We start from the raw sequence: 11311 nt of genomic DNA, 5'->3' as shown, positions 1-11311 counted from the left end.
GTTCTTGTTGTTTTTGTTTGTTTGTTTGTTGGTTTGGAGGGGAAACTGGGAAAGGAGATATTTACATGTAAATAAAGAAAATATCTAATAAAAAAAGTTAATTTGTACTCTTTGATGATTAATGGTGTTGATCATTTTTACATACTTAATGACCATTGTATGTCTTTTTTAGAAAACCTAGTTACCTTTTCTGCTAATATTTGGTGTTTGGATCCTTTAGAAATTTTGGCTTATCAACCCCTTAGCAGAAATTTGCAAAATCCTTCCTCCCAGTCCTTCACTGTTTCCTTCCTGTGCATATGTGCTTTTTATTTCAAATAATCGAATTGGTCTACTTTTGCTATTGTTGCCTATACATTAGGGATAATAGGAAATACATACATATGAATGCATACACACACACACACACAAACACACACACACACATGCTTTCTTCCTCTAAGTTTCAGTTTCAGGCCTTAAGACCCAAGACCCAAAAGCAATGAAGCCAAACAAATATGTAGCAGAATTTTTCCCTAATAATTGGATAATAAAGATGACAAGAAGCCAATCACTGGGTGAGGAGGAGGCAGGCCTTCCGGGTCTGAGAGAGGAAGAGGGAACAAAGAATGTACCTTTTTTTTTTAATTGTGAGGGAGAAGGAAAGCTGGCCACTGAGCCATCACTCCAGCCTCCCAACTAACAGTTATTAAAGGGATTATGATAGCCCCAAATAAACTGTAATTAGGCTCTGGTCCCATTATATTCCAGCATTGCCACTGAAGTTTTAATCAGTTAGTTAGCCTTTAGAAGATTTTTACAAAGTGTGGCTTCTTTCCAGGAACTTTCATTCACATTTGTTTGATTGGCTTTCCTTTGGTTTGGTTTGGTTTCTGTGGTCATGCTTAGGCTCAACCTGGAACCTTGCGTAAACTGAAATAGTTCTATTAATGAGCTACATTCCCAGCCTGTGATTTATTAAGAAAGATATCAGTATGTAACTATTCTCACTGAGAACATATTGTAGCTTACTGGCTTCCAACTGAAAATATCCTTGCATCAATTCCTGGAGTCCTGAGGTAGCAGGACTATAGGATGAGCCAGTGTTCAGTCTTAGCTCCCGCCCACCCCCACCCCCAGCTTTAGCTTTTAATATACTACTTACTACTATGAAGTAACTGACCTCCAAGGGCTCTTTGCTAAGATCCCAACCCCAGGAATTGGAATGTGCTAGGAATCTTATGCTGTGGGAAGGGAAAGGCTGACATTCTAATGCCAGCCTGAGGAGAGTCTGTCTACAAGGCATGGGCTTCATCACAACAGGTTTCAGGACAGATTGAAGCAGAGACAAGGAAGGGGAAGATGAGTGAGACCATAGGAGACCAGGCCTGCTTAGCAATGCATATGCTCTGCCCTCTCTTCACACATAAGTCTCTTGTCAGTACCCAACTGGACTTCTTACTTGGTCCTCTTCCTAGTGTGTCCAAAATGACTAAATCCCCTTTCTCTGCTTTTCACTATTACCTGCTTCCAGCTGGCTAAGTCTAGCTTTGTTAGGGCTGCCATGACACAGGATATGTCCCTAAAAATTCCAGTAATAATAGTTTAATTAAATACTGCATACAAAGCACAATCTCTACTGCTCTGTATGTTTAGTCCCTCCTCAGCTTTTCTCCACATAATTTCAGCATTTATCATTCTGGGTTTAATGCATTCAGAGATTCATGAATATGTGTGCCTCTCATCCTGTCATCCTAACCACTTAAAGTCTAACCCATCACCTACTGCTACACCTATCACTAATCAAATGCACCAGATTATTGTCTCATTGTTTGGCAAGAACTGAAGGTGAAAAAGCAGACCAGATGGCCCAAGTTTAGCATTGCCTCCTGGAGCCCAGCCAAAAGCTAATGTTGAATTCTGGCAAACCTATGTTGGTACTCAAAGCAATTCATTTGGCTGTAATCAACTCAGTCATGAGATTAAACAAAACAAATATGAAGGTCCCAGAAATACATTTGAACCTGGTCTGCCCCTTAAATAATAGATCATATTTCTATACAAATATTCTGATATTTTCTAGTGCAGGAGTCAAAACTTAGAATGTAGGTAAAGGCCAGGCTTTTCTAGCAGTGCCGCGCACTACTAAGTATTGTGAAAATAAGTAAGGGCAGTTGGTAGGCAGCAAGCAGGAGAAAGCATTACACCACCATCCACCAACCCACATCCTCTCCTGCTAACCCAGTCTCTACTACAGCTGGTTCTCACCAAAACAGAAGAACATTTACAACAGAGAATTCTCACATTCAAAGATGATAAGCTTGTTTGAATTCTATGCACAATTTAGAGTTGTTTCTGTTGAGTCCTGTACAAAGGTACAAAGATTGATGCAGCAACACTGAAAACAACTACATGGAACTTCACATGAAAGTTACAAATACATACAAAGTTTCCTTTAAAAAATCTTTTAGGCAGTAGGAACATGAATATGTTAAATGAGAGATGAATAATTTGTCTTCATTATTTAAAGTCAATAAGCAAGTCCTTTTCCTGCTCTGTAAAAGGGTTAACAATAAATATTCTTGTTTTTATGGATGAAAAATCAAAATTAAGGATGCTATGCATTCCACAAATTCTCCCCTCCCCCAAAATTTTGACTCCTAATCCTCCTGCCTCCACCTTCCAAGAGCTAAGATTACAGGCATGTGTGTTACCATGCACAGCTTAGTCTACAAAATTCTTACTGACAAAATTATTGAGTGTACTTAAAGAAACATTATCTCAGCTGATAGTACTTCACTCAACTGGAATTCAAAGCTAGTATTGGAAATCATCCAAATTAATTGCAGATGTTCACTTGCTAACAGTGATATGAGTGTAGCTTTTATCTTACTTCTCTTTTTCTTTGCATTCACTACTTGGTGGGTTCTTCTCTCAGCCTCTCCTGTCTCAACTGTCACCACCTATCTTCTCTCTGCTCTCTTCTGCCTCCTGAAACTGCCTCAATCCTACTCCTGAATCCTACTTCCTCTACTGGCTTGTTTTACCTTCTCCTCTTTTCAGAATTACAAGAGACAAACAACTGACACTGAACGGCATAGGGTCCTTTAAAGGGCCAGGCACATAAAAATAAATCATGCTACCTCAGAGTTTACGAACTTCACTTCAGAAATTTCACACATGTATGAATATTAGAGACTGGTATCAAGCTATTACTCATACACATACACACTCACATAGAGATGTTTTCTATATTTGGCTAGCAGGTGTATGTGTACATGCTCATGTGAATGTATGCTCAGGTTCATGTGCCTGTAGGAGCCAGATGTCTTCCTTTATTGCATTCCATTTTTTTTTTTTTTGAGACATGATCTCTCACTGAAATAAAGGGCTAGCCAGCAAGCCAGAGCTCCTGAAATCTTCCTGTCTCAGCCTTCCTACCCTTCCTACTACTGAAGTTCTAAGCCCTTGCCACCATGTCCAACTAGTGGTTACTAGGGACAGAACATAGATTCTCATGTTTGCACTGCAGGTACTTTACTGGATGAGCTAGCTCCCTAACCCAAAAAAATATTTTTTTCATTGATGCTATCTTGGCTTAGTGAATAAGCAGAACTGAATTTGGACTTTCTCTTTGCATTTGTCTTTCAGCATGTTGGGAAGAAGCTCTTTATTTATGATTAAGTAAAGTTTGAAGTTTTATCACCACTAGAATCATCAAATGAAATGCTATTAAAATTATACTTTGAGCTTAAAATTAGATACACAAAAATTCTGACAAGGAAATTCACTATTTGGGAAGTACATAATTAGTGACTGCTGTGGTGTAGGCTCGTGGCCGAGCGCTTGCTCTACAGCAGGCAGTGCTGTCTGGCAAGATTGAGGTCTTCAGGAAGTCGTGCACTGCTGAAGGAGGGAGCACTAGAACAGACTTCTGTTGTAGTCTGACCTCACTTCCTGTTCATTCTCTGCTCTCTGACCACCATCAGGAAGAGACCAGCTGGCCTGCTCCCTTTACCTGTGGCCACTATTACCATCAGGGGAAATGGACCCCTGAAGCTGGAAGCCTTTACAACCCTTTCTAAAGCACTTCTTGTCAAGTATTTGATTACAGCAATAACAAAAGAAATGAACACAATAGTAATTGTCACTGGAATGTGAAGTAACCACTCAACAGTCATGGTAAGTAAATCCCAAAAGACAACATGTAAGTTTCACAATTGAGCATATTTTTGTCTGTCTGTGGAAACTTTATCAATTCCACAGCAAAAGCAAGTATGCAAAGCCATTGTGTTCTATACCCATAGTTAAACACATTTTTCACAATATTTTTTCCTAAGTCACTAGCCTTCTGTGTGACAAGGTAAATGACAGTACTCAGTCTTTTTTGAGTAAAATGCATAGAATTGATAATGGTTAAGTGACCAAGAGAATAAATGAAGCTCCCTGTCGGTATTATCAATCAGTTCAATAAGATGATTCTCATGTTTTCTGCCGACTCCATCATCATAAACAACACAGTGAGCTATCATGACTTGAAGTTCCGTCTATTTTCACAAACAGCACACATTTTTAAAAATTAAGATTTCCTACTCCATACAAATTTTAACACTTCTTACCAGATTCCACTTCAAGCCATGCTAAATTAATGTCTCCTAAATTTCTTTTAAAATATTCTTGCCTCTGGTTATTTTACAATAATTATTCATACTAACACCTCCAAGAAACAACCAAGAAGTCTAATATCATTCATCAACTCAACAGGAACGAAAAAGGAAAAAGAAAAAAAACCAACCAGCTATCTGCCATGGTTTAATCAACTGGACTGTTGCTCAGACTCTCCTCAACTCTGAGAAATTACTCCACCCAAAACTTAATAGGGTTAAGCAAGTTTATTTTCTCTAGGTCCATCTTATTTAAGTTTCTCCACTCAAATATAATTTGATTAGCTTACCATAAATGAATCTGTTTTGCTAACAAGTCCCAAAAACTTTCTTTAGCTCTAGCCTTACTTTCATTTTTTTTTTTATCTTGGAAAAGAAAAACTGCTATAATAATTTATTTCATTTTAAATTTTCTAAATTTCTTAGTTGAAAATACTGTAAGAGATGCTTAGCCTAGAAAGTTCAATGTGCATTATACTCTAAGTATAATTAAATCATCAATAACATAAAAAATCCAATATTTTGCCATCTAATTTGATAACAAAATATCCTGTGATCAACTGTGCTTCTTTTCTGTACATGTTTATTTTATATACATGTGTTTTGCCAGCAATGAGTATATGTGCACCACATGCACGCAGGAGCACTAGGTCATCCCAAGGGAGGCATCAGATCCCCTCAAACCCTCCAACTTTTTTTAAAACCTTCATTATTACTATATGCGTGTGCACATAGGGGCAAGAGGAGACATACATGCCATGGTGCATCTGTGGGAGTCAGAGGACAATTTTGAGTGGTCAGTTCTCTATTTCCCCCCAGTGAGTTCCAACAATTCAGGTCACCTGACTTGTATTATATAGCAAGATTCTTGCCGGGCGGTGGTGGTGCACGCCTTTAATCCCAGCACTTGGGAGGCAGAAGCAGGCGGATTTCTGAGTTCGAGGCCAGCCTGGTCTACAGAGTGAGTTCCAGGACAGCCAGGGCTACATAGAGAAACCCTGTCTCGAAAAACCTAAAAATAAAATTCCTTTATCTGCTGAGTCATCTTGCTAACTGTCAACTATACTTTAAAAAGCACAACATATGAGCTAGAAAAACAGCTCAGTGGTTAAGCCCTTGCTGCTCCCTGCAGGACTCCAGTTCCATTCCAGAACCCTAGTCAGGTAGTTCATAACTGCCTGGAACCCTAACCCCAGGGAGTCTGACACCCTCTACTGATATGTACCAGCAGCAGGCATGTAAGTGGGGCATACACAGACATGGAGGCATTCACACATACACATAAAGTAAGTATATTTTTTGAAAAATACATTTGACACCTTCCCTTCTGATGAGTACTTGCTGATGACTGAAGAATTAATAAACCATGCATGATCAGAGTACTCCAAATTACACTGAATTATAACTGCACCACTGCTATTTGTCATGAGCCAAACAAGCGTTGGTCACTATGCCAACTGCTCAGTGCTGCCACTATGATGTCAAAGTGTCCATTCTGAATAAAGAAATGTACATAATGTTGTTAGAATAACATTAGAACTGAAATTTTATTTTTCATAAGACTTATTGTTGTTTGGGGGTTTCAAAAACAATTAGAGATGTAAACCATTTTTAATCACAGAGAATACATCAGATTCTGTCTATGGACATTTACAGGGCCCTAGGAAAAAAAATCCATGAAAGTAGAAATGAAGAGATCAAAACATCTTAAAAAATTTTATTCCTCACTCCGAGGACCACATCTCAGACCAACTGAGTCAAAATTCTATACTATAACAGATGTTTATTTGAATGAAACAGAAGGCCATATTTGTGGACAATAAAATACCAAAAAACTATATCATTAACTACACCTGGATAGGTATGTCACCATAGCTTAAGGAGAAGAAGTAAGCATGTAATAGCACGTGCATTACTGCATTTGATTATATTTATTTATACCTAAATTAATTTCAGTTAATTATTAAACATTACAAAGTGCGCTGTCTCTAGCCAATTCTTTTTCTTGTCATGTGAAATTGAATAAAGAGTCCTCTGAGATATTATTAAAGAGAGAACAGGACAAAAAATAATTAGCAATGGAAAATGAGAATTATATATTCTATTATATACTTCACGTCTTCTTACTAAATTCTCATAACTTTTCAAGGTAGCAGAACCCTAAGTACAGCTTTCCAGAGTAAATGACATGCAAATGCCACATTAATAGATGGCATAGAAATGTTCCAAGTCAAAGCTACACTTCCCAAAAATCTAGACTACTGGTCTGAATCTAAAGAACCCAGCCAGCATCTAGTGACTATTCTGTCCAAAGCAGGTTATTTGTCAGTTCTTAATCGATTTCAAATAAGACTGTTTTCGTTCTAAATGTGTCTTGTATAGCAAATATAAATCTAAAGTCATAATATATAATAATGTTATTGGAATATATGCTGTTGAAACTTCTTAATCGCGTAAAATATGAAATCGCTGATATCATATGCAGAAAGTGGGTTAAAAATCAATGTTTCTCTAAATAACAGAATAATAACACAGTAAGAGTAAAAAGGAGTCATAGAGGAAATCTATCCTGATATGAAATGTAGCCAAGCGGCAGAAAGGGAGATGAGCCGCTCCTTACCCTAACCCTGTCCTCATTCGCCATCATACACTCTCAATGGAGACTTCAGACTCCATAGTCTCTGGAATCTGACTCCAGTATTTGAATAAAGCAACTTTGCCTAACGAGAAACATCAAAGGATGTCTGCACTATAACAACCATGTTTCTATAGATTGCCACTAAATAGTAGCATGCCAACCTAACTAGCATTCATTCACCTACCCAACAATATGATTTCCAACCCTGTGATAAATCAAAAGGTAAAATGTCTTGAGCATCATGAGTTCTCCTAGAGAGATAGATGATGTGGCAGCAGCAGAGTAAGTAAATACAGAGCACAGTCCCTTTGGCTTGCATGCCATTGCTTCCTGTAATTAAATACACCAAGTCTTCTACAGGCAGAAACCAATTTTAGAAGAGCCTACTTGAACAACTGTGCTAAAAATTTTTCAAAAAGAGCTAATTAGAAAAAATTAGTGCCTGTTATATCTATATTTAAAGGCTAGAATAAGTGTGGTTTTTCCAATTAAGTTATATTTTTACTTAAATTTTTAAATATATTCTGTTCTCAAACTTTGTACACTTCTAAAAGTACCCTGGTGTTCATTTACTTTGAGGCAGAGCATTGCTATGTTGTTCATTCTGGTCTCAAACTCCTGGTCTCAAGCAATCTTAAGTCAGCCTCCTACATATTGGAATTCCGGGCACATATCACTAAGCCTATAATCAAAGATCTCCAGATGCTTTGTTTGATGAAAATAAAATAAAATAATTAAAAACATAACTCTTTCCAGTGCAATATAATATATCAATCACTTCCTTTATGGTCAGTTTCTTTCTCTGTTCCTCTAAGAGTGTCTGACTATTTAGGGGGCTTTGCATTTCCATATAAATCTTAGGATCAATCTGTCATTTAATGTAAACATAGTTTGTTTACATTTGCTAAATTTTGCTAAAATTTTCATCAAGTTTAAACTAAATTTGGGGGAAATTTGCATTTGGATAGCATGGAGATTCCATCAACATTATTGTTCCCTAATTTCTCTAAATATTGTATCATAATTTAGGTGTTAAAGGCTTATAAACCTTTTCTTAGATTTCTCTCCATTCATTTGATGTAAATCACATATGTTAAACCCATTATTTTCAGGTGGGAATTTTTAAAGATTTATTTTAATATTTTAAATGATGTGTAGGGGTGTGTGTATCTGCATTTGGGTTGTACACCTGAGTGTAGGTGCCCATGGAAGCCATAGCTGGAGCTGGAGTTACAGTCGGTCGAGCTGCCTGATATGGGTACTGGGAAGCAAAATTCAATTTTCTGGAACAGCTGCAAGTGCTCTTAATATCTAAGCCATCTCTCCAGCCCCTCAAATGTTGTTTTTAATATAGAAATATACTCTTTTTATAACTATGGAGTATATCATAAAACTCCAATAAAATTTTAACTTTAATAGTATATCTGTGCTTTTTTTAAATTCACTGTATACCAACATGTATTGATAAAAACTGTATTATTTTTCCCAATCCCTAACTGCTATCTCTCTGACCTCTCTGTACTGGTGAATAATCAATAAAGCACTGGCACTACGATAGTTTGTATTACTTTATATTCAACTACAGTTCTGTCAAATTCTACTTTGCTGAGCTTTTTTTTTAATCAAATGGATAATAAAGATTTACCCAGTCCACTTCCTGCATGTAATGTTACCACAATAGCTTTCTTCTCCTTTATTAAAGCTAATGCTGTTAATTACACAGATTTCCAAAAATGGAACTAATGTTACATTCCTGGAAAATATATTTTTAATTTCTTGTTATTTTCTAATTCCTGCATTGTAATATTTACATTTATATCCTTGAATAAAATTTTGTCCATAAAGTTTTTCTTGCAATAATTTCAAGTTTTAGTATAAAAGTTCTTATGGTATAAATTATTTTTGATAATTGTTATCTATTTTAACATCGCTTTATTTCTTAACCTTTCTACATTCATATATTTTCAATACATGTAAGAGACTTTAAACTCATTTCTGACAAAAGATAATGAGAGTGGGATTTTTATCTACTCTGCCAATATTTGTAACAATGAATGTATGTACAGCTGTTTGTTTAATTTTGAGCTCCCAGGTTGGTGTAGAATTCACGGGTAGCACATCCCATCTCACCCACCCAGCGGCAGTTAGTTAACTTACCACTAAGTTTGAGTTCAAAACTTCGCTGCCATTTGCTCTCTGCTGCCCGTGTTTATTTTATCTTTTTCAATTGATTGTATTTTTCTGGTTTACCAATGCATTAGTTTGAAAGTTATATATTTTGCAACTATCATTTATAAATAAACACATCAATTATCATATGTATTGTTTTATCAAACTATCATGTATATTAACCTCTTCCTGACAACATAACTTATACAATTTAACTCTTTTATCTGTCTTATTGTATGAATAGACTGTTGTTGACATATATTTTACCCCAGATAGTCATAATTGTTTATATAGTCAATTTAAATTTCCATTTTTCCAACTTTTTTATTGATTTCTACCCTCCATCTAAGATCATTTCCCATAAGTATGTTCTTAACTGTGGGAAGTTGGTGACACATTTCAGCTATTATATTTCTTTAATCTGCCTTAAGCCCTTTAATCTGCTTCATTTCTAGGGGGTGTTTTTACAGAACATAAAGTTTAGTTATTTTTGTCTTTCTTCAAGCTGGGTCCATTGGCACATATTTGTACCACTAGGCAAAGACAGGCAAAGCGCTGGAGCCCAGTTATTGGAGCAATCTGAATACAATAAGACCCTGTCTCCTTTTTTAAAAACATATTTTTCTTTTTCCACAACACTTTGAAGACGTCATTCCAACCTTATACATCCCACTTTACTATTGTGACTCAGCATGGATTTTATGGAAGATACTTTGAAAGTTGGTATTGTTTTCCTCTGTATAATTTTTAAATTATACAGGGCGTGTGTGTGTGTGTGTGTGTGTGTGTGTGTGTGTGTGTGTGTGTGTGTGTGTGTGTGTATGTGCTTACCTAAGGTTTTTCTTACACTTAGCTTTCTTGAGTTTGGAACACTGCAAATCAATGACTTGGTGTTCATCAGTTTGGGGGAAAAGTCTCAACCATTGTTGCTAAAAATCTCATGTTTTCTCCTGTCCTTCTGAAATTCTAGTTGTGTATAGTAAATCTCTTTAATTCTCTCCTTTTTCTTCCCTCAAACTGTATTTCTGTATTTTACTAGACATATTTTCCCATACCAGTATCCTCTATTATGTTGTTTCTTAGTTTCAGTTTTATGATCTTACCTCCTATATGCTTATTTTTGTTTGTAAAACTATATATTTTCATAATTTTTTAGATTTTATTTACTTATAATTGTGAATGTTTTGCCTGTGTATATGTATGTATACCACTTGCATGCCTGGCAAGGTCACCCACAGAGGTCACAAGAGGGTATAGATTTTCCTGGAACTGGAGTTAGGGATGGTTCCAGCATCCACATGATGCTGGAAATTGAACCCCAGTCTTCAGCCAGTGCTCTCAACCACTAAGCCATCTCTCCAGCACTGACATTATATATTTATTAATGGTAGAAATGTTTGAGATTATGCATGAGACTCTACTTTGTCAGGAAAGATTTACCCCTCTTTGACTGGGAATCAGATTCATTAACAATCCTCCTAGACATCTCTATTCAAGATCATAGCTCAGCTTTGTCATATAAGCTGACTGTTTGGTTGTTAAAATTGGATCTCATGTAGCACAGGCTGGCTTTGAACTCAATAGAATAACACTGAGCTCCTGAGCCTCCTGCCTCTACTTCCCCATTGCTGCAATTACAGATGTATACCACCATGTACATTAGATGGCATTACACCATTCACTTTCTGACTCATGTTTACTGAAGTATAGACTTCCAGGTCTCAGCCCAAAGCTTGGAGATTCACCAGACAGTCTCCATACCAGAAAACCTTACTTACAAACTAGCTGTATTAGCCCAATTTCATTAGCATATCAAAAGCTCTTCTTAATTTCTCAGGCTCTTAGCCATCTTTCCTGGAAA

General features: G+C 36.5%; 1 protein-coding gene across 38 annotated transcripts in view; it reads right to left on the bottom strand.

The window, feature by feature from the left end:
• Positions 1-11311, bottom strand: part of Rims2 (regulating synaptic membrane exocytosis 2) — a 516004-nt gene that overhangs the window by 457085 nt on the left and 47608 nt on the right. The gene's annotated exons all lie outside the window — the stretch shown is intronic.

This window comes from Mastomys coucha, unplaced genomic scaffold (assembly GCF_008632895.1).
Source record: "Mastomys coucha isolate ucsf_1 unplaced genomic scaffold, UCSF_Mcou_1 pScaffold7, whole genome shotgun sequence".
Classification (NCBI taxonomy): Eukaryota; Metazoa; Chordata; class Mammalia; order Rodentia; family Muridae; genus Mastomys; species Mastomys coucha.
Note: the sequence above shows the minus strand (reverse complement) of the source record. Positions and strands in the feature narration are given on the sequence as shown.